At 54.2% G+C, this 17830-nt stretch overlaps 1 long non-coding RNA gene across 3 annotated transcripts; it reads left to right on the top strand.

The window, feature by feature from the left end:
* Positions 1–3: 3 nt before the first annotated feature.
* On the top strand, positions 4–16931 carry LOC137844059 (uncharacterized). 3 transcript variants are annotated; one of them, XR_011089786.1, is made up of 4 exons: positions 4–1791; positions 3193–5711; positions 10648–10782; positions 16341–16931. It is a non-coding gene; the product is annotated as an uncharacterized lncRNA (long non-coding RNA). The 3 variants fall into 3 exon arrangements; XR_011089785.1 differs by lacking the exon at positions 16341–16931 and adding an exon at positions 11129–13810; XR_011089784.1 differs by lacking the exon at positions 16341–16931 and having other exon boundaries at positions 10648–13810.
* The last annotated feature ends 899 nt before the right edge of the window (positions 16932–17830 follow it).

The raw sequence follows: 17830 nt of genomic DNA, 5'->3' as shown, positions 1-17830 counted from the left end.
TATATTCTGAGAACAACAGCCCCTTAGGAAAAAAAATAAATAAGGAAGGAGAGCATGCCTTTGAAAAACAACAGCAAAGAAAAAAACCTTTCAACTATAAAATAAACTAAGGTACAAGATGCAATTAACAATGCACAAACAGCAGAGCCTGGAATGTAAATTGTATTTAAATAGGGCTGTGAAGAATGTTTCAGTCCCCTAAATGGCTTCTCTCTCCTGCTGCCTTGAACCTCCAATCAAGCCCTGCCTGGGAGTAATTTGGTGCTGGAAATTGTTGCCACACGAACAGCTGAAGGCTGGCAGGGTCACCGGCCCCCCGTGTCACACCCTGTCATTTTAGATTAAGATATGCAAAGGCGACACGGCTGCGAACTTTCCCTTTGCTGCCGTGGCTGTGTCCATCCCCTCAGCTGTAATGAGAGGAAGGCGTAATTGGAGTCAACTGCTTGATTATGATAATTGCTACTGTCTGGGGGAAGAAACATTTGAGTCCTGGAGCTTGATCCGCGCTGCACCTTTGGGGTGATTGCTGTCTGTTTGCCAGCAGATGGGCCTGGCAGAAAGCATCCTTTTTGGCCCCACTTTGGCCCCTTGACCTCAGCTTGACCACTTGTTGGCTCCACGATTGCAGGCAGGGTCACGGGGTTTTTCTGGCTCTTCTCTGCTTCCCACCAGAGGATTTGTCCTGAAGGATTTATCCCCTAAGAGGGAAAGGGCCTTTTGAAAATTTATCCCCAGCTCTTCGCGGCAACACAACTGGGAGATGAGGAGCCGTATATTTTCCACCGGGATATTTATCGCTTTTCATTGTACGTCCCGGCAACAGTCGGTGGGAAATACCTCCAGGAAGCTGGGCTGGTCAATCTGTTCCACCCTGCCTGCCTTCATCTGCTGAGAGCAGAGACGGTCCCGGAGGTCAGGGCACGGCGATGGGGGCAAGGAGGCGGCTGCTCGATTTTTGGAGCTTCCAGCAAACCCTAATGCGATCTTCCCCGAGTTACTTCATCCATCTCTTTGCATCCGTGCCCCTTTGAGAAGAGGAGATGGCTCCTTCTCGGCACCAGTTTGTTTGTCAGGGCTGTTAAACGGTCCCGAGATCCTGCAATATCGACGGGAGGATCTCACAATTAGGGTGTGAACCCAGGGGAAGCGCTGTGCTGCTCCCGGATCCACCGCAGGCTCGGGCAAGTCTCTGAGGCTGGGAGCCTCGGAGCGATTTGCAGTTTCAGTGGGAGTTAAACACTTAAATATCCCCGGGAAGCTTGGCCACAAGCTCCATGTGCAGCGATTTCCCCTCCACTGGTAACCCTGGCTGGCACTGGTGTGAGCACAGAGGCATGTAAAAGCCCTGGGCCTGAGATCACACAAATAAAATTAAGGTGGCGAGAGGCGAATTGTTAATTCATGGCTATTATTTATTAATATCAACCTTAGGTGCAAAGCTCAACCCTAGCTGTGAAGCAACGAGCGCAGCCTGAGCAACAACAATAAATAACCAACAGAGTAATTGGATAATTGTTTCCTTGGTATCTTAAAAGTTTAACAAGATTTTTTTATTTATTTTTTTTCAAATGTTCACATTCAAGAGCATGGAGGGGAAAGCACGGCTTGCAATAAAGGGCAAGATGTAAAAAAAAAATCATTATAAATGGGAAAAAAACAGAGCCACAGGTGATGCTGTGGGTTTTAATTTCTCCTCCTAACCATGAGGTTTCGCCCTGCTGATGGCCAGCTGTGAGGGGCCGGGGCTTTTGGAGCTTCTTGGCAGAGGCAGATAGTTCTCTTGCTCGGGTAAGTTTAGAAAATGAGCTTGTTTGGATGGATATGATTTTTTTTCTTTGTTATTAATGAGGTGTCTCTCGGCAGGGTCCTGGTGGGCTCTGTATTAGCAAGCAGATCTTTCCGAGTGTATCAGGCTGGTTATCCCGAGCGTGGCGTGCAGCCCTTGTATTTTAGGGTCAGGCAGAGAGGGATCCTCGTGCAGTTTGATAAGAGAGGAAGAAGTTTAAGCTGCTTTACAGGGTAGATTAAGAACCCCTGTAGGCTGTAGCTACACAACAGTGTTAGTCTAACAGCACAGAGATCTCTGAGCAAAGGTGTAGCCGTTATGCTGAAGGAACTATCTGGATTTTGTTAACAAATAATCTGCTAACATGTCGTTAAGAACTGAGTGCTCTAAATAACCCTGTGACTGCTGGCAAAGCAGCCACCTTTTCTTAGGCTGTAAGTGAGAGGAAAAAAAAAAAAAAAAAAAAAAGAAACAACAACTGCCTGGGCTCCCCCGTGATAAAGCCAGAGACTGAAATCCAAAAGTTTCTTGCACTGGAGCGTACTTTGTGCACCTAACACCCACCCAAAGGTCCAGACCCATGGCTTAGCCTGCCTTCTGCTCAGCAGTTATTTTCCTAAAAATAGTTAAGCCATGGTGTGAACATAAATGTGCTGTGAACTCCAGCTAATGTCTGTGCAGGCAGGGAAGGCAGAAACTTTTTCTGGCCTGTACGAACGCCGGGGATTGCTCCTAGCATGTCTGAAGGCTCGTGTGCATCCTAGGAAACTTCTTGCCAGGTCTAGCCTATTCATACGAGATCAAAGTCGAGGCAGGCTTCAGTTAGAGCTCACACCCTTTCCTCCCGAAAAGATTCATGTGTTGTTACTCATTTACTACTACGGCCTTTTTTTTTTTTTCTTTTTTTTTTTTTTTTACATCGCTGTGAAACACGTGAACGGCCACTGCCAGCCTGGGCTCCGGCTGTGGGCGCTGCAAGCAGCACGGCCACCCCCAGGTGCTCGTGTGCTTGTGGCACTTACAAAATGCTTCAGGACCCCGGGGCTCCGGTCTGTGACACTACTGACTCTTAATTTATGGGATAACCAGTCCCTCGGGAGAGTTTCGTCCTGATCTCCATTAGTTAGAGATTGCTTTATCCATCCATAAGCTTTCTTAAACTTTATCACTACGATTCCGGATATAATTTATTTACATCTGTCTCTTCTTTTCACTTTGTTTTTTCTAACCCTACCGCACTCTGGCCCCAGGAATGTTTTGGGGAATCGGCAGAATAAGGTCTGGAGGTGAATTCTCCCTTCGTGTGTAAATACAGATCCTTCTGACAGTTTTGTTTTATTTCACCGAAAATTGCCAAAATACACTCAGAGCCTGTTCTCTCACTACATTTTCATTTTAAATAGGAAATGCCAAAGGCAGCTGACAAAAAACCCTCTTCTCATATAATTCCAACTTTATTTTACCAAATCCTGAGGGCTCCTTTGCTGCCAGCAGCTCCACCTCTTTCATCCAGGAGCTGGTGACACCGCCGTCACTGCTTTGATGGCACTGCAGGTGTGGGTTTAGCAGCAGGACGTGGAAACGAAGCCCTGGGGACCGAGCATCCTGCCAGACCCCGAGGCAAGGCTGCAAAACCCCCGGCTGTATTTCACAGGGAGCTGCTAAGAAGCTGCTTTGTCCCTCAAGGAGCTTTTGGAGACCTTGCTGGAGGTTCCTCCTGCGGTGCCAGGGAGAGGAGCCTGTCCGTAGGAAGCTCCCGATACCACTTTTGCCATTTCGTTGTGGGCACGGGGACCACCAGCACCCTCTTGGCTGAGGACTGACCTTCGGGACCCCTCGCGTGTGCCGGGCGGCCGCGTCCCCTCGTGCTGCACATCATGCAAATAAAGCTGTGACCTCCAGCAAGAGGCAGGTCACAGCACCGGGCACTCCGGGCTGGATGGATGGATGCAGAACTCAGTCATTCCTCGCCACCACCGCGGGGAATGGGAGACTGAAAAACGTTACCTGGGTGTTAGTAAAAGATCTGCTTTTCCTGAACTTTCTCTATTTTTAAGTGCTGAACTTTTTTTTTTTAAGTGCTGAACTTCCTCTATTTTTAAGTAATTTTCTCTATATTTAAGCGCTAAAGCAAACCGTGGGCTTCAGGCTGTTACAGCTTTTCTGTCTCTGATCACAAGGCAAACGTAAAGGAGGTTTTCGTAAGCCTTCAGCACTCAGAAAATATTGCCGTGCTTCCCCCATGTTCCAGGAGGAGTGAGGAGGACCCTGCCTGGTGGGACCATCCTCTTCCTCAGCCCAGCTCAGCTCCGAGGCTGAGTCTCATGGGGAGAGGAGCAGCATCCCTTTGGGCAGCTGCTTTGGGAAGCCTGGTCTGGCAGCTCTGCCTTCAGCTGCAGGGTGATTCTGAGGCAAATGAGCTCTCAGCGCCCATTTCCCTTTGAGGATGGAGGTGAAGATGTGAAACACTTGAAGCTGGGTGAATGCAAATTGCTGCATAAAAGCAGTTTTTCCGCTGCTGCCCTGGGGCAAGCGGGGAGATGGGCTCTGTATCACCGTCCACTTTCTTCCTATGCACCTACTGCAAAGTCTAAGGGGAATCGGGTGTTCTCCGTTAATTAAAATGCTCAGGAGGAGAGTTGAGTTTGTGGCTACCTGAGCTTCCCCAGCCGGCTGCGAGGTGCTCGCCAGGGCCTCTTACTCCTGTCTGGGTGTTTTACCACTGCCAGTTCCTGCAGTTAATAGGGAAGGGACAGGAGATGAAGGCAGTGATGGGGGAAAATGTGTGATGGGGGGAATATGGACAGAGCCTGGCTGTCCTGAGTCCCCAGCTGGGCTCTGTCCTCGGCCCAGCACGCTGTCCTGCCTCTCCCAGAGCCCAGGAGAGGAGCAGCAGTGCCTCCATCTCCCCTGGCCTCCGAGCATGCCTGGCATGAAGGGACCGGTGCCGAGGGTCAGATGGCTTCTGAACATCAGATGAAGAAGCAGAGGGATGCATTAAAAAAAAAGAAAAAAGAAAAAAAAAAGGAGGTGGGGGCAAAAAAAGAAACAGTAAACGCATCAAATAATAATAAAAACCCACCCTTTTCTTTGAGCCTGAATGTATGCTGGTGCAGTGCTTAGGGGATTAATCTCTTAAAAAATAAGTGCCATGTGAGTAGACAGGCAGTGATTAAGGTTTTAACTGATCAGTCTGCGTCTGACAGTGAACCAGCTATTATCTTAACGGAATCAAACGAACATTCAGAGCCTCCGCTCAGCCCCAAACATGAAAGGAGATGTCATCTGCTGGCAGTTGGCAAGCCGCAGGGGAAGGGAGAGAGAGAAAGAAGGAGGGAAGGAAAGCAAAACATGGGTGAGAAAAAGGAGGAGAGAGGCACAGGCAGAGAAAGGAGCAGGGAGGAGGAGTGGGAAAGGGGGGAAGAGTAAATAAAAGGAGGTGGCCCAGAGAAAAGGGAAGGTAAAAGGAAGAGCGAGCAGCAGAGGCTTGGAGGAGTGCGTGCCTGCTCTCCTCTTACATTTCTTCCCTTCCTGCTCTCCTGCACGGTTTGGGAGCTGTTCCCTGGGTGAGCCGGGCTTTCAGCAGCCCTCTGCAGCTCTTGCCCTGGCTTTTCCCACACTGGCTGTCACGCTGGCTGCCAAGGTCTCCTCTGAACCAGGGAGGTCTAGCACTCTTGAACCTGAGGTCAAAAACAAGAGGGAGGAAAAGAATGGCCTTCAGGCCAGAGGAAGAAACCAGGGCAACCAGGCTCTTAACGTGATAAAAGGGCTTTATCTCAAAGCACTTAAACAAAACACACAAGCCGGAGAGAAGAGGTTTTCTTGTCAAGTATCCGCCAGGGCCATCGGGGAAAATTGCAAATCCCCGCAGGACAGAGGGGCTCTGTCTGAGCACTGCAGCCCCCGAGCTGGGGCCGTGCAGGTGATGGGTGCTGGGGAGGGGAGGGCAGGGGGGGATTTACCTTGGCCAGAGGCCGGCAGCCAGAGCGGAGGCAGGAATTCCTGGGAGCTGCTGAGCCTCAGAGCGGAGCAGCCTGGAAGCGAGCGGTTATTAAAGAAAACATCAAGGGCACGGGGAGCAGGCCTGGAGAGAGGGGCAGGAGGGAAGAGGAGACGTCCAGGAGCGGGTGGACACGGTCCCGTTCCCTCCCTTTTGGGGAGTTAGTGTAAATTAGTGTCATCGGTGGATTGGTGCAGTTTACAGGAGCAAAATCAGGAGCCAGGCTGGCCTGGGGGGCAGAGCATCTTCCCCTGGGAGACTGAAGTGGGGCAGCTGCAGTGTGCAGGGCAGGGTTTGCAGGCTGCAGGAGGGAGATGCTGCCTGGCAGAGTTTGCCTGGTCAGCTCAGCATCCAGGGGGACAGCAGGATTTATGGCTATAGGGCAGGGAAGTAGCTCGGGCTGGAGGAGGACTGGAGATGAGGATAAATGGCTCGATAGCCCAGGGGGCTGCCGTCGGCAGAGCAGGGCAGCAAGGCTGGGAGATGGCTGGGACCAAAAAGCTGAGTGGGTAGGGTACGGATTCAGGGGCTTGGTGGCCTCTTGTGGGACATTACAGGCAGGATTATGCCATGGAGAGAGAGGGAAGGTCTCTGGGCTGCAGATCCCCTCCCCAGCTGATCGACTCTCCCCGAGGGGCTAAGGCAGCTCTGATCCTTCTGGTGCCCTAAACAGACGGGCTCTTTGCTCCACCTGATCTTCTCCCTCATCCCTTTGTGACCCAGCCCCATCCCTCCCCATTTCCCACTGAGAGACGTGATGCTGGGTGCCAGAAATCCCCACTTTTTGGGGAGGCATCCTGCCCTGGCCGAGGGTGCTGCTGCCCATCTGGCTGCCAGGCTCCCCTCCTCATCCTGCAGGCCTTGGCCAGGGCCACATCCTCAGCCCTACACTTATAGGGCCGTGTGGGGCCCCTATGGAGCCTGGTGGCCCTGCTGTCCCTTCCCTTTATATCCCTTTTGGCCCAGGCCCGTGCTGCCCGCAGGACGAGGACCTGCCCAGGGAGTCCCAGCACGTTGAGATCCTCGTGGAGCCACCCGGCCATGAATTTCCCTCGGTGCAGACACCGCTGCCAGGCTGTTATTCCTCCCTGCTCTCCCTCCTGACTCCATCTGTCTGCGTGGTGCTACCGCTCCATGCCAAGAGGGCTACGGGACCGCCAGGGTCACGGCTGCCCCATTACGGGGCGAGATTTATCATTGGCAGGTGTGCTGCGGGATGGTATATTATCCAGGATTATGAACTGTAACAGGATAATCTCTCTAATGTAATTCAAGCTCTCGACATGGCTTATGGCTCCTTAATGTACCTCAGACTGAAGAATTACAAGAACATTTTCCCCCCTCCCTACCTTGTCAGCTCCTAAATGATTTAGGCAATCGCCTGAAGCCAGATCTTGGCCTCCAGTCATAACTCAGAGCAGTTCAGTAAATATGATGGGGAAGGAGTTTTCCTGGCTTTGCTCTTTCTTCCTTCCACCGCGCTCAGCTCCTAGCCAGGAGCGAGCAGGGGGCCGGGGCACCCAGCCCTGCCCTCACCCCCCTGTTATCCTTCAGTGGGCACCCTCTGCTCCCGTCCTGGAGCTTTTGGGATGATTTGCTGCCCTGTGAACCCTTGGGAGCAAGACACACGGGGTCCCAGGCAGGAAAGTAGTGCCTGTGGGAGCATCTCCCCATGATGTCCCCTTGCCTGTGCCCGGGACGTGGCACCAAGCCACCTGCAGCAGCCAAAGGCACCTTCCCAAAGTCCCCACAACATCCCTGAGAGATGAGACCCTCCTCTGTGTGCACTGGCAGGGTGAGATCTCTGCTACCAGCAGCAAGACAGATCTGCAGCCACCTGAAAGAGGGTTTTCCCTTTTTTTTTTTTTCCCCTTCCTGAAAGCTTCTCCAAGACGTAGCCTCATAAATCTCACCTCCCAAACCCCTCAGGCGGCCCTGTATCTGCATCCTCTCCATCATCCTCTCTTTTCCCCCCCTGCCAGGCACTGGGAGGCAGGCAAGAGCCCGAGGTGGGAGGCAGGAGCCTGGCCCTCGTGTCCCTGCCGTGCCAGGCGCCTGCTGCGACCCTGGTGACATTGAGCAGTGCCACCAAGCCTCTGCCTCCTGCTGGGGGGTCTCCCGGTGGGGACAGTGTGGCCGAGAGGGGCTGTCCTGGATCTTCCTTTAATTCCTAGCCAAGAGGAAGCTTTCCCATCTTTTATATCATTGGCTTTTAATTCTGCCTCTGTGTTCGCTGCTTTGACCCTTCTGGTGGGGTTTGTGGCGCTGATTTTAAGTGGAGACAGGCTCAGTGCCCTGGAGGAGGCCTGAGATGTAAAGACAGCTCCGGGAAGGGCGCCTCCATCTCCCCAATATTCCCGGCCGGGGCTGCAGGTGCTGCACCAAGGAGGTGGGGAGCAGCAGGAAGGGAAGCAAAAGAGGGGAAAAAAAGCAGAGATTAAGAACAGGAACTGCAGGGATACAGCTTCCACCCGGCAACTGACTTAAAATAAACATCAGATATGCAGAGCGGGACGGGAACCCAACGCAGCTTGGAAAAAAAGCTGATGCTGGAAAAAAAAATAATATATATATCCTTTAGTATTACCAGTTTTAGGCCAGACACGGCCTCGTTACCTGTTGCTAAAGTGAGTGTGGCAGATGGGTGAAGTGTGAGTGATGGCTGGAGGGGAAGGAGAAGAGGAACGTGCAAAAAAAGGAGGAAGGGGGAGACGGGAATAAGGCGCAGGGGGAGCGGGTGGAGATGCAGCATGGAGCTGGTGAGCAAGGGGGTAGCTGAGCTGCTCCTGGGGGCGAGGGCAGGGATTTCCCTGCAGGAACATCCCAACCTGGTCCCTGGGGTCCTGCCCAGAGCCTCAATGAGGCTGACAGGGTCTGCAGAGCCCCAGCTCAGTGCATGGGGTGCGCGATGTGCAGGCTCCTGGAGAGATGGAAAGCAAAGGAGCAAAAGAGAGAAGGAAGGAGATGTGCTTCAGCAGGAACTGGTCGTGTTGGCTCCGTGATTTCTCCAGAGGACACATCCAGGGGCCACGGGTAACCGAGGAGAGGAGACCCGAGGAGAGGCAGCAAGAAAGCTGAGGGTCCTCTGGAAATGCAGAGGCCGAGCGCGTCGTGCCGAAGCGTGACGCCCTTCCTGAGCCCCAGCCCGCGGGCAGGGCACCAGCCGCGAGCTCCAGGCAGCTGTATTTACTGTTGCTATTTGTTGTCGCCCTGGCAGCCTCCGCAATGTGAATTTTCTGTGTCACTGGCTGAGAGGATTCCAGGCAGGTTTTTGATAATGTGGTGGTTTTTTTTTTTTGGAGAGGGGGAAAGAAGCCACGGGCTAGAAAACTGCTCAGGCCAGAGCTTTTAACTCCTTCCCCACCAAGTGCGTTTGGCTGGGGCTTGTGGGTGAAGCAGTGGAGTTTTGCTGGGATCTGGAAATGACAACAGCTGGGGAAAAGGGGTTGGTGTGCGGGCCAAGCAGGTACCAGCACCCGCTGAGGTGGTTTTGGGCCAGTTCTGTCGAACCTGACACTTCCACTGTGCACTTCACGGAGATGCCAGCCCGTCCCTTAGCTCCCTGCATCAAGACATCAACCCCCAGCTGCCCTTCTCCCCCTGCTGTCCCCCTGTACCCACCCCCAAATCCCTTAACCTCAGGGCACGTGCACACTGAATCGCCCCGTGCCTCAGTTTCCCCTCCTGGAAGAGGGCGGAGAGCTCAGAAAGCAGTGCCCAGCCGGTGCCACCGCTCCTTGGGTGCCACCTTTACCCAGGCAGGTCCCCGCCTGGCCAGGCTGTGTCCCCCCAGTCCATAACCTGAGGCTTTTGCCACTTGAAAGCCAGACGGGCTTGCGGCGGGTTTGATCTCGCCATAAGCAAACTCAAAAGCCAAGTGTAATCTTCTCCTCCTTTGTTTTCGGGCAAACAGAGCAGCAGCATCTGTCCCCTCCCTCCTCTGCTGCCAGATCTCTCAGCGTGCGGGGAAAGCCAGCACCAGAATCTGTTGTTTCTTCCTTTCTTTTTTTTTTTTTTTTTCTCCTTTTCTTTTTTTGTCTGGTTTGCGCTTTGGGTAATTAGTGCATCACGGAGAGATAGTGTTGTGGGACAGGAAGGAAAAGCTGTTTATACAGTGAAGTAACTGGCAAAGCATCTTCAGACCTGTCTCTGCTTCCCAGGTGGCACCTCCGGCTTAACCGCTGCCGTGCTGTGACACAGAGGGGGGATCGCTGCCAGCCTTCCCCTTCTCCTCCCCAGCCACCCCTGTGCTTAACCCCTCACTCGCCCTCCCAGAGGATAAAGAGGGAATTTCCTTCTTTTCTGGCACCGAATATCTAAGTACGCATTGCTGGAGGAGGGGGCAGCGCCTCCAGGACCGTGCATGGAACAAATCTGGGGCTTTTCAGCCCCATGGGATTTGGTTTGGCAGCCAGCAGTGATCCTCTGGGGTGCCCGTGGTCATCCTCAGCCCCTTTAGGAGTGGGGAAACTGAGGCACCAGCTCGTGGAGGCTCACACAGCAAAGCGGTGCCAGGCACCGGGTCCAGCACACCTCCCCTGCCAGCTCTGAGGTTTGACATCCCCCAGACCACATCAGACGCTGCCGGTCACCTTTGCTTTCCCAGCCGGCAGCCCCGTGGATTTAACACTTCTCGCACCCGGGCAGGAGCGGCTGCGAGAGCTGACCTGATTGACACTTGATTGACAGAGCCAATTAGCCAAACTAAGCCAGCTGCATTCAGCTCGGGCCTCCAGAAGGCTGGGGGGAGGAGGAGAGAAGCAGAGGGGAGGCCAGAATCCAATTCCTCTCCCATCAGGCGTGATTGCTGTTTTTGTTTTATTCTCAGTCTTTTTTTTTTTTTCCATTTTTTTTTTAGATGTCTCCGAGACGCCGCATCTCGTTTCCTGGATGCCATTCAAACGGCGCTCACCAGCTTCCCATTCGCTTGTCAGGGAGTGCGAGGGGGTTGTCATCACCTGGGCACGTCCTCCCAGCTCTGGGATTTCCCCAGGTAAAACAGGGAACTCCTCGTGCCCTAACACGTTCCAGATGCACGCCTGATTCAGGGACGAGGAGCAGCCCGGGCACGGGGATGCTGCAGGAGGATGCGAGGTGCAGGCAGGGTGGGATGGCCGCAGAGGTGGGCAGGGAGCTGCTGGGGCTTTCTTTCCCCTTCTGCTTGCCCCCTCGGCGTGGGGAGTTGGTGGCAGCTTGAGAAGAACCAGGTCAAGGAGGCTCGGTGGGGAGAAGGGAGGCCGGGAACACGCAGTCACAATAAGGACAGGCCGTGCATGGAGTTTGTCTCTCCGGAGATCTGCGTTTCTTCTTTCTCAATGTTTTTTGACTCATTTCCTCAGCTCGCAGTCAGATATTTACTTAACCTTGCAACTGCGCTGCGCCGGGAACGCCAAGTTTGGGGGCTGCAAGCACTCTCCCTGCTGCCGTGTTTATACATGGGGGCTCACACGCTCTGCACACACGCACGCGCGGGCACGAGCAGCCCCCGGGCACACACACAAACGCTTGTGCATGGGGACACAGCTCGCTCCCTGCTCACGGCAGGGCTCCAGTGGCAGCGGGGCACCGCTGCCTGCCAGCATTTGAGCATCCATCACGCTCCGTCCGGGCACAGGCGGTGCCGTGCCAGACCCGCCGTGCATGCCGCAGACAGATTTGCCCGTGCCAAGCACGCACGGCGCAGGAGACGGATCTCCGTGCGTGTTTCGTGCGGCTGGACCCGAAGCCTTGCGTACCCATCAGGTGTACCGTGCACGGAAATGATCACAGGCTGGCTGCACGTGTTTTTATCCAAGCACGGAGCAGGCGATGCACGGATTGAGGTCTCTCTGTCGTGCTGCGGGCATGTCCAAGCACCACGGACACTGCAAAGTGAAGGAGCCCGCTCCAGGGGTCACGCTTTTGCCAAGAGCCTTGGTGGGGTGGGCAAGGCATGTCTGTGGGCTGTTGTTCGGGCCTCTCTTCCTTCCCAGATGTTTTTCCCAGCCAGCTCAGATGTTGCCGTACTCCCTCAAAGGCCGCCTTGTGTTGGCTGTTTGGGACCCAAAGCCTCTTTTATGGGTGTAGAGTCAGCCCTTGGTGACCACCGCCAAGGTCTGGACGGCTCCCAAAGCCTTTACAGATTGTGACCACTGTTGAAAGGGTTCATTTCTTCCCCTAATGAGATGCAGCCCTCGCTGGGGGCACCGCAGCATCTGTTTAGCAGCTCGTAGCAACCCGGCACAACAACTCGGGCCGGGGATAGAGGGGGGGAAAGCAGTTTTCAGCCAGGCCAGGAGGTTTGCATGACTCTTCCTGCAACACTTCCCCAGCTTCTGCAACAGCCGGAGCCAAGAGATCCCATCCAAGCAGCAAGACTTGGACGGGGTCAGCGCAGACGGGGAGGAGAAAGCCGCGGCGAGCGCAGGGCTTGCCCGGTCCCTGGGGCCCGGCTGGAGGGCAGCGGGGCCGGCCCTGACTCAGAGGAGAGCGTCCAGCTCCGTCACCCAGCTTCCTGCAGAGCCGCTTGCTCAACCCCAGCAGCTTTCACCTGCCCCGGCCGAGAGCAAACAGCTGAAATCTCCTGGACGGGGGCCACGAGCGCGTCGCGCAGCCCGCCCCGCGTGCCAGGGAGCCTCCTCCTGCTGATGGCAGGGGCTCCCCGAGGGCAAACAGCGGGCAGGAGCCACAAGCAGGCAAGGGGAGCCCCGGTGAGCACTGAGGTCTCTCTCCCGTGTGTCTTGGGCTGGGAGAGCAGAGCACAAAGCCCCCTGCAAAATGCCACCAAGACACAAACTCCCCGGGAGCCTTCCCGCAGGCAGGTTGTGCCCCAGCTGAGCGCACATGAAAAAGCCATTCCAGGAGCCACTCGAAATCACAGCCTCTCACTCTTACATGTGTGCACACAGTCAGGGTGTCAAGTGATTTCAAATCGGCCAAGAAAGGTCCGATCAGCGCTGGGTGAATGGAAAGAATCCGGCTGACTTAGTGAGCTTTGGATCCAGCCCGGAGTTATTAGGAAGTAGCTATCAAGCCTTGAAGCAGGCAGCTGAGAGAAGTGAAACTCTACCCAGGTGTTAAAGATCCTTAAACAGGGAAGGAATTTTTCTTCCCCTTGGCCCTGGAACAACAACAATAACGGTGATTTTTTTATTTTTTTATTTTTTTTTTAAAGCCTATTTCTGAAGAAAGCAGGCAGCCAATTATCATCGGGGTTGTTATCTGAAGCTGTTTGCAGGCGGGAGCGGTGGCTTTGCCAAGGGATGGCACCCTCCAGCCTCTGCCAGCAACCCTTACGAGTGCAGCCCTGGTTTCTGCCAGGCTCTGGTCCTGCGGGGCACTTCCAGCACCGAGCTGCTGAATGCACCGCGCAGGCAGGGGTTTGCCAAGGGGACCCGTGGGGCGAGGTTTTTAAAGCGAGCACGGCAGAGAAGGAGGAAACTGGCAGCAGGCCTGGAAATTTAAAGCCTTTTCACTGCCCGGCGCTTAAAAATAATAATAATAATAATAATAATAAAAAAAGTATTTGTGATAAATTAATGAATTAATAGTGTTCTGCCTTCCTAAGTCATCTCTCTTGTGCCGGGGATGCCTGGCCTCACTGATACCGCCTCGCCGCCTCTGCTCGCCCCAGCTGCCTAACAGCGAGGGGAGTGTAATTCCCCTAATTCCCTTGATCCCAGTAACACGTCCCGGGAGGGTCTGTGGCTGCCAGGGAGGTTCCTGCCCCGCGTTACGGCCTCGCTGGCTCGTGCAGGTCCTTCCCGGAACCCGCCTTCCCGGCTTGAGCGTTTCTGGGAATGAGGTCCCAGGGCTGTTGGTTTGGGGCGCCTGCCAGGATGGTGGGGATTTGGGGGAAATGGATGGGGCCCCTGCTTCGGTTAACCCCTTCCCCGCCACCAACAGGTTGGGCACGGCTCTTTGGGGTGGCTGTGGCGTGGCGCAAAGGACGGCACCTCGCTCGGCACCTCCAGCTTTGGAAGCGAGTGTCCCGGCCTCGTGCATCCCCCCCCTTCTCCGTGTCTGCCGAGGGATGATGCTTTCCCTGGGTTTCTGGCGGAAAAAAAAAAAAAAAAAAAAAAAAAAAAAAGGAGAGAGGGAGGGAAGAAATTTCCAGCCAGAGCTCGGCAGCCAGAGCCAAGTCTGAGCCTTGCAAATCTCCGGCCCCATACTTCACGGGTTAAGCGAGCCGAGAGGGCTGTGTGCGCTAAGGTCAACACAGGCTGCACCTGCCCACAGGCTCCTGTGCGCGGCAGCACAATTGATGGCTTGTTCCTTTCATAAGTGCCGTTGGAGCGCGGTGCCCAGGCCCCGAGCCAGCCTGCTGATCACATAAAATATTATTTGTGTTTAAAAATTCCAGTAATTGACTATGCACCGTTTTTTTCCAAGCCCGCTGCCAAGGGCAGTAAAATCAAAATCCGTCCCAGGTTATTTTCATCATGCAAATTCCCATTTCTGTAAACAGGAGTAAAAGCGGCAAGACCCATTGCCTGCAGCCGCCAGCCTGGGCCGGCGGCCAGCGTGCGGCGGGGAGCGCGCCGGGGCCGGCGGCCGGAGCAGGGGGAGCAGGAACAGCCCCGCAAGGTGCAACCAGGGTTGGGGGGACGTGGACGTGGGGCTGGGCTCCCCCCTTGTCCCCTCTGAGCCCCGGACAGCCTGCGTCTTCCCCTCTTGCTGTCCCAACTCCTCCCTGCGCGAGGTCTGCTCGCTCCTGCCCCGCCGCTGACTCCTCGCTTGCAGCAGCTGCCGAGCGCCCGCCGGGTCTGGGGATGCTCTGATCTTACGCAAGGATCTGCCCAGCCCTCACCTCTCATATATCAACCCAGGCCGGGAGAAGGGAGTGTCCGTTAGACGGGAACTCAGCATTTCCTAATGGAAACCCCCTTGCAGGCTGCGAGGAAGCGGAGGCGTCTGTAGCTGGTGCACGCTGAGTCCGGGCTGGGTGTCTTTGGAGAGCTGCCCCGGTGGGTGCCCCCCACGTATCCACACGGTCCCAGGGCACTGCTCAGCCACAGCAGGGCAATTCTGCCTCCCCCCAGCTGCCCAGCTCCAGCACTGCTTTCTTGCACAGCCAAAATGAGGTGCAGGAGCCCGATGGGAGACCCGTGGGGGCTGCACAGACCCTGGTGGCAGGGGGCTTTGGGTTGCTTTGTGGATGGTGTGCAGGTATCCAGGGCCACTGCAAGAATCACAATATAAGGAGACGTGGGCACAAACTGGGACACCAGCCCTAAACTCTTGGGGGAAGACTCTTTAGCTAACCCAAATGTTTCAGGGCAAGGCTAGAGGAACAGTGATCCCCAAATGCTGGGAAATCAGGGGCAGAGCTGAAGGAGAACCTGGTTATTTTATCACAGCTTCCAGAGCTGCAGAGATTTTGTGCTAAGGACGGCGTGCATGTGCAGCACGTCACCTGTGGAACTCATCGCCACAGGGTTTTGAGGCCAGAGTTAGGAGAAGCTCTCAAAATCGAAGGAAAGCTTTAAAAAAAAAATACCCAAACTTCTAAAATTGCATTAGAGATAATAACAGCTCTAAGTATGCCTTGGGGCATGCACCAGCACGGATGGGCTGAGGTTAGGGCGATCAGCTAGATGAATTATCCCATTCTCACTCATTATGAGACCTCTTTGTACCCATTTTGGAAACATGTGGGAACAGCTGGGGTTCAGGGTGGGACGCTGGGCCACGCAACCCCCTGACCTACTTGGAAATGGCAGTTTTGTGTTCCTATGGGCCCTTTGGTTTTGCACGCATAAGCAAAGATGACATTTTATCCTCTTTAAGGAGAGGGGCGGGAGACCTTGCTAAGAATTCACATCTGTTTTGGAAACAAGTCAACGCAGGAAAACTACCCACATGGAGAAGTAATGTGGTTTTGATTGTATTGCACTCTATAGAAAGTAGTGCACACATATTAAACTATATTAGACAGTATAATAATAGCTTACAGTTAGTCTGCCTTTCATCTGGACGTGCTTCACAAACGTCACGTCGATGCAAAACCCTCTTTCACTGCCACTGAGATGCAACCACCTCGCTGCATTTCCGTAGCTTTGGGTCAGCACAGCAGCATCAGCCTCCCAGAAAAGCTCATCGGGATGCCAGGAAGCTGGACTTTGGGCTCCAAAAAGCTCCTGTCCCCCGCATGCCCCAAACCTAACATCCAGGGAACAGAAAAATCGAGTGGCTGAATAAGGACTACAGGGAGGCAACTGCGTTATGTTTTATTTTAAGGTGATCCCTGCAGTCTGAATCTTGGCTAATTACTTTGGCTCCATCTTAAATGTTGCATGATTAATAGATATGGATGTGTGTTTAACTAAAACCTATCACGTTTGAAGGGAATAATAACAATAATAAGTTTTTCCATCCATTGAGATCCAGACCACTTATGATAATTAAAATTGCATGACACTGCCAGTGAGGGTCTTGAGCTAGTTTCCAGTTACCCAGGTAATCCTGTTCTGCCTCCCTTTATTGCTCCAGGGATCTCGAGTGGATACTGGCATTTTATTTTATTTTATTTTCCCTTTTCCTCCCGGACTGCTGCGTTGCTCCGTAACACAGCCGCCAGCCCTGCTGCATGGTCTGGAGAAGCACTTTTTGATGCGTTTGGTGCAAAAAAAAACCAGTTACGGAGCTGCAGGATCCGCACCAAAGGCTGAGTGCCATCGAGGAAAGCTCTGGATCCGACCGGGAAGGGAGGCAGTGATGGAGGAGAAGATGCTGCTCCTGGAGTTTTGCCTGCTGGGCCCTTCTTTGGTCAGGGTCCCACTCCTCACTTACGTGACTCGTCTCATGGCAGAGGAGATGACTGCTCGCCTGCGTTGTTTATACGACGGCAGTGACTAACAGGCTCAGCTCGGCAATTGCAGGAGGCTTTGTACAAACAAGGAGATGAGAGGCAGAGGGGAGGGATCGGGGCTTGAAACACCAGCTGTAAACACAACACGTTTCAAGCAAAGACAACTCGTGGCAGGGTGAACCAAACTAACAAATGTCGCAAGAGCGGAGCAACAGGGAGGGCGACGCGCACCCGTGTGCCGGCGCAGAGCTGAGCTTTCACAATAAATGATTAAAGCATGGTTCAGATCCCGTCAAATGGAACGGTGCTAATCTAATCACAATCCATCTGGCACTGCCACATCTGTCCCAACACCTCCACCTCTTCATTTTCAATCAGCCTTAAATAGTACATAATTATTAATGTCTACCCGCCTGTCAGACGGCGCGGGGGATTCACTTATCTCTCAAGATCGGCTAAGGCACGGCGCGGATATCGATGGATGTAGCGCCAGGCTGGGAGGGCAATCAGCCTTTTGCCCTTGGTTTCAGTCCTCCCCTGGGCACGGTGGCTGCGGGGACAGGATGGGACAGTTGTGCACAGACCCTGGGAGCTGGCCCTGGCCAGGGATGTGGCAGCTGGTGGCAGTGACCAGCTCAGCAGTGCCGCTTCTCTCCAGCACCTCTCGCCCGCAGCAGCGGGTCCAGGTGGGTGGCTGGGGCTGGGGCTGGGCAAGGAGATGTGCCTGAGCTTGAGTTTGGAGGCGAGCATCCTGCTCACATAGCCTAGGGGCAGCACGGGAACCTGGAGCCTGAATATCTGGGCAAGGCTGTCGTGCTCCTTGCTGGCACCAAAGGGTCCCCATCTCCCCCTGGCCATCTCCTGGCCATGCAAGGAGAAGGTGAGGATGCAGGTGGTGCCCAGAGCAAAGTCTTTGGGCAATGAGCTTCCATCTGAGCCTAAAACTTTGGGATCCAGTTGGCATTTGGCATCAAAAGCTGCCAGCACCGGTGTCACCAGTTCTTCCAGCAGGGGCTCATCTGCTGCACAAAGTCCTTGGGCCTGGGTGCTGCAAGGGTGCTTGGTGCAACACAAGTGGGCTGGGAAGAAAAAGCTCGCAGGGAGTGAGAAAATTCACCTAAACCTCATTGGGTTGCTTTTCTCAAACGCAGAGTTCGCTGGCTTTCACGGAAGCTGTTGCAATAGTTTTATTTGGCTCTTCCAAGAAACAGGCCAGCACCAAAGCCCCAGCTGCAAACACGTCCTGTGCCTT

The sequence above is a fragment of the Anas acuta genome, chromosome 24 (assembly GCF_963932015.1).
Source record: "Anas acuta chromosome 24, bAnaAcu1.1, whole genome shotgun sequence".
Lineage (NCBI taxonomy): Eukaryota > Metazoa > Chordata > Aves > Anseriformes > Anatidae > Anas > Anas acuta.
This window is presented reverse-complemented; position numbering and strand designations above follow the sequence as displayed.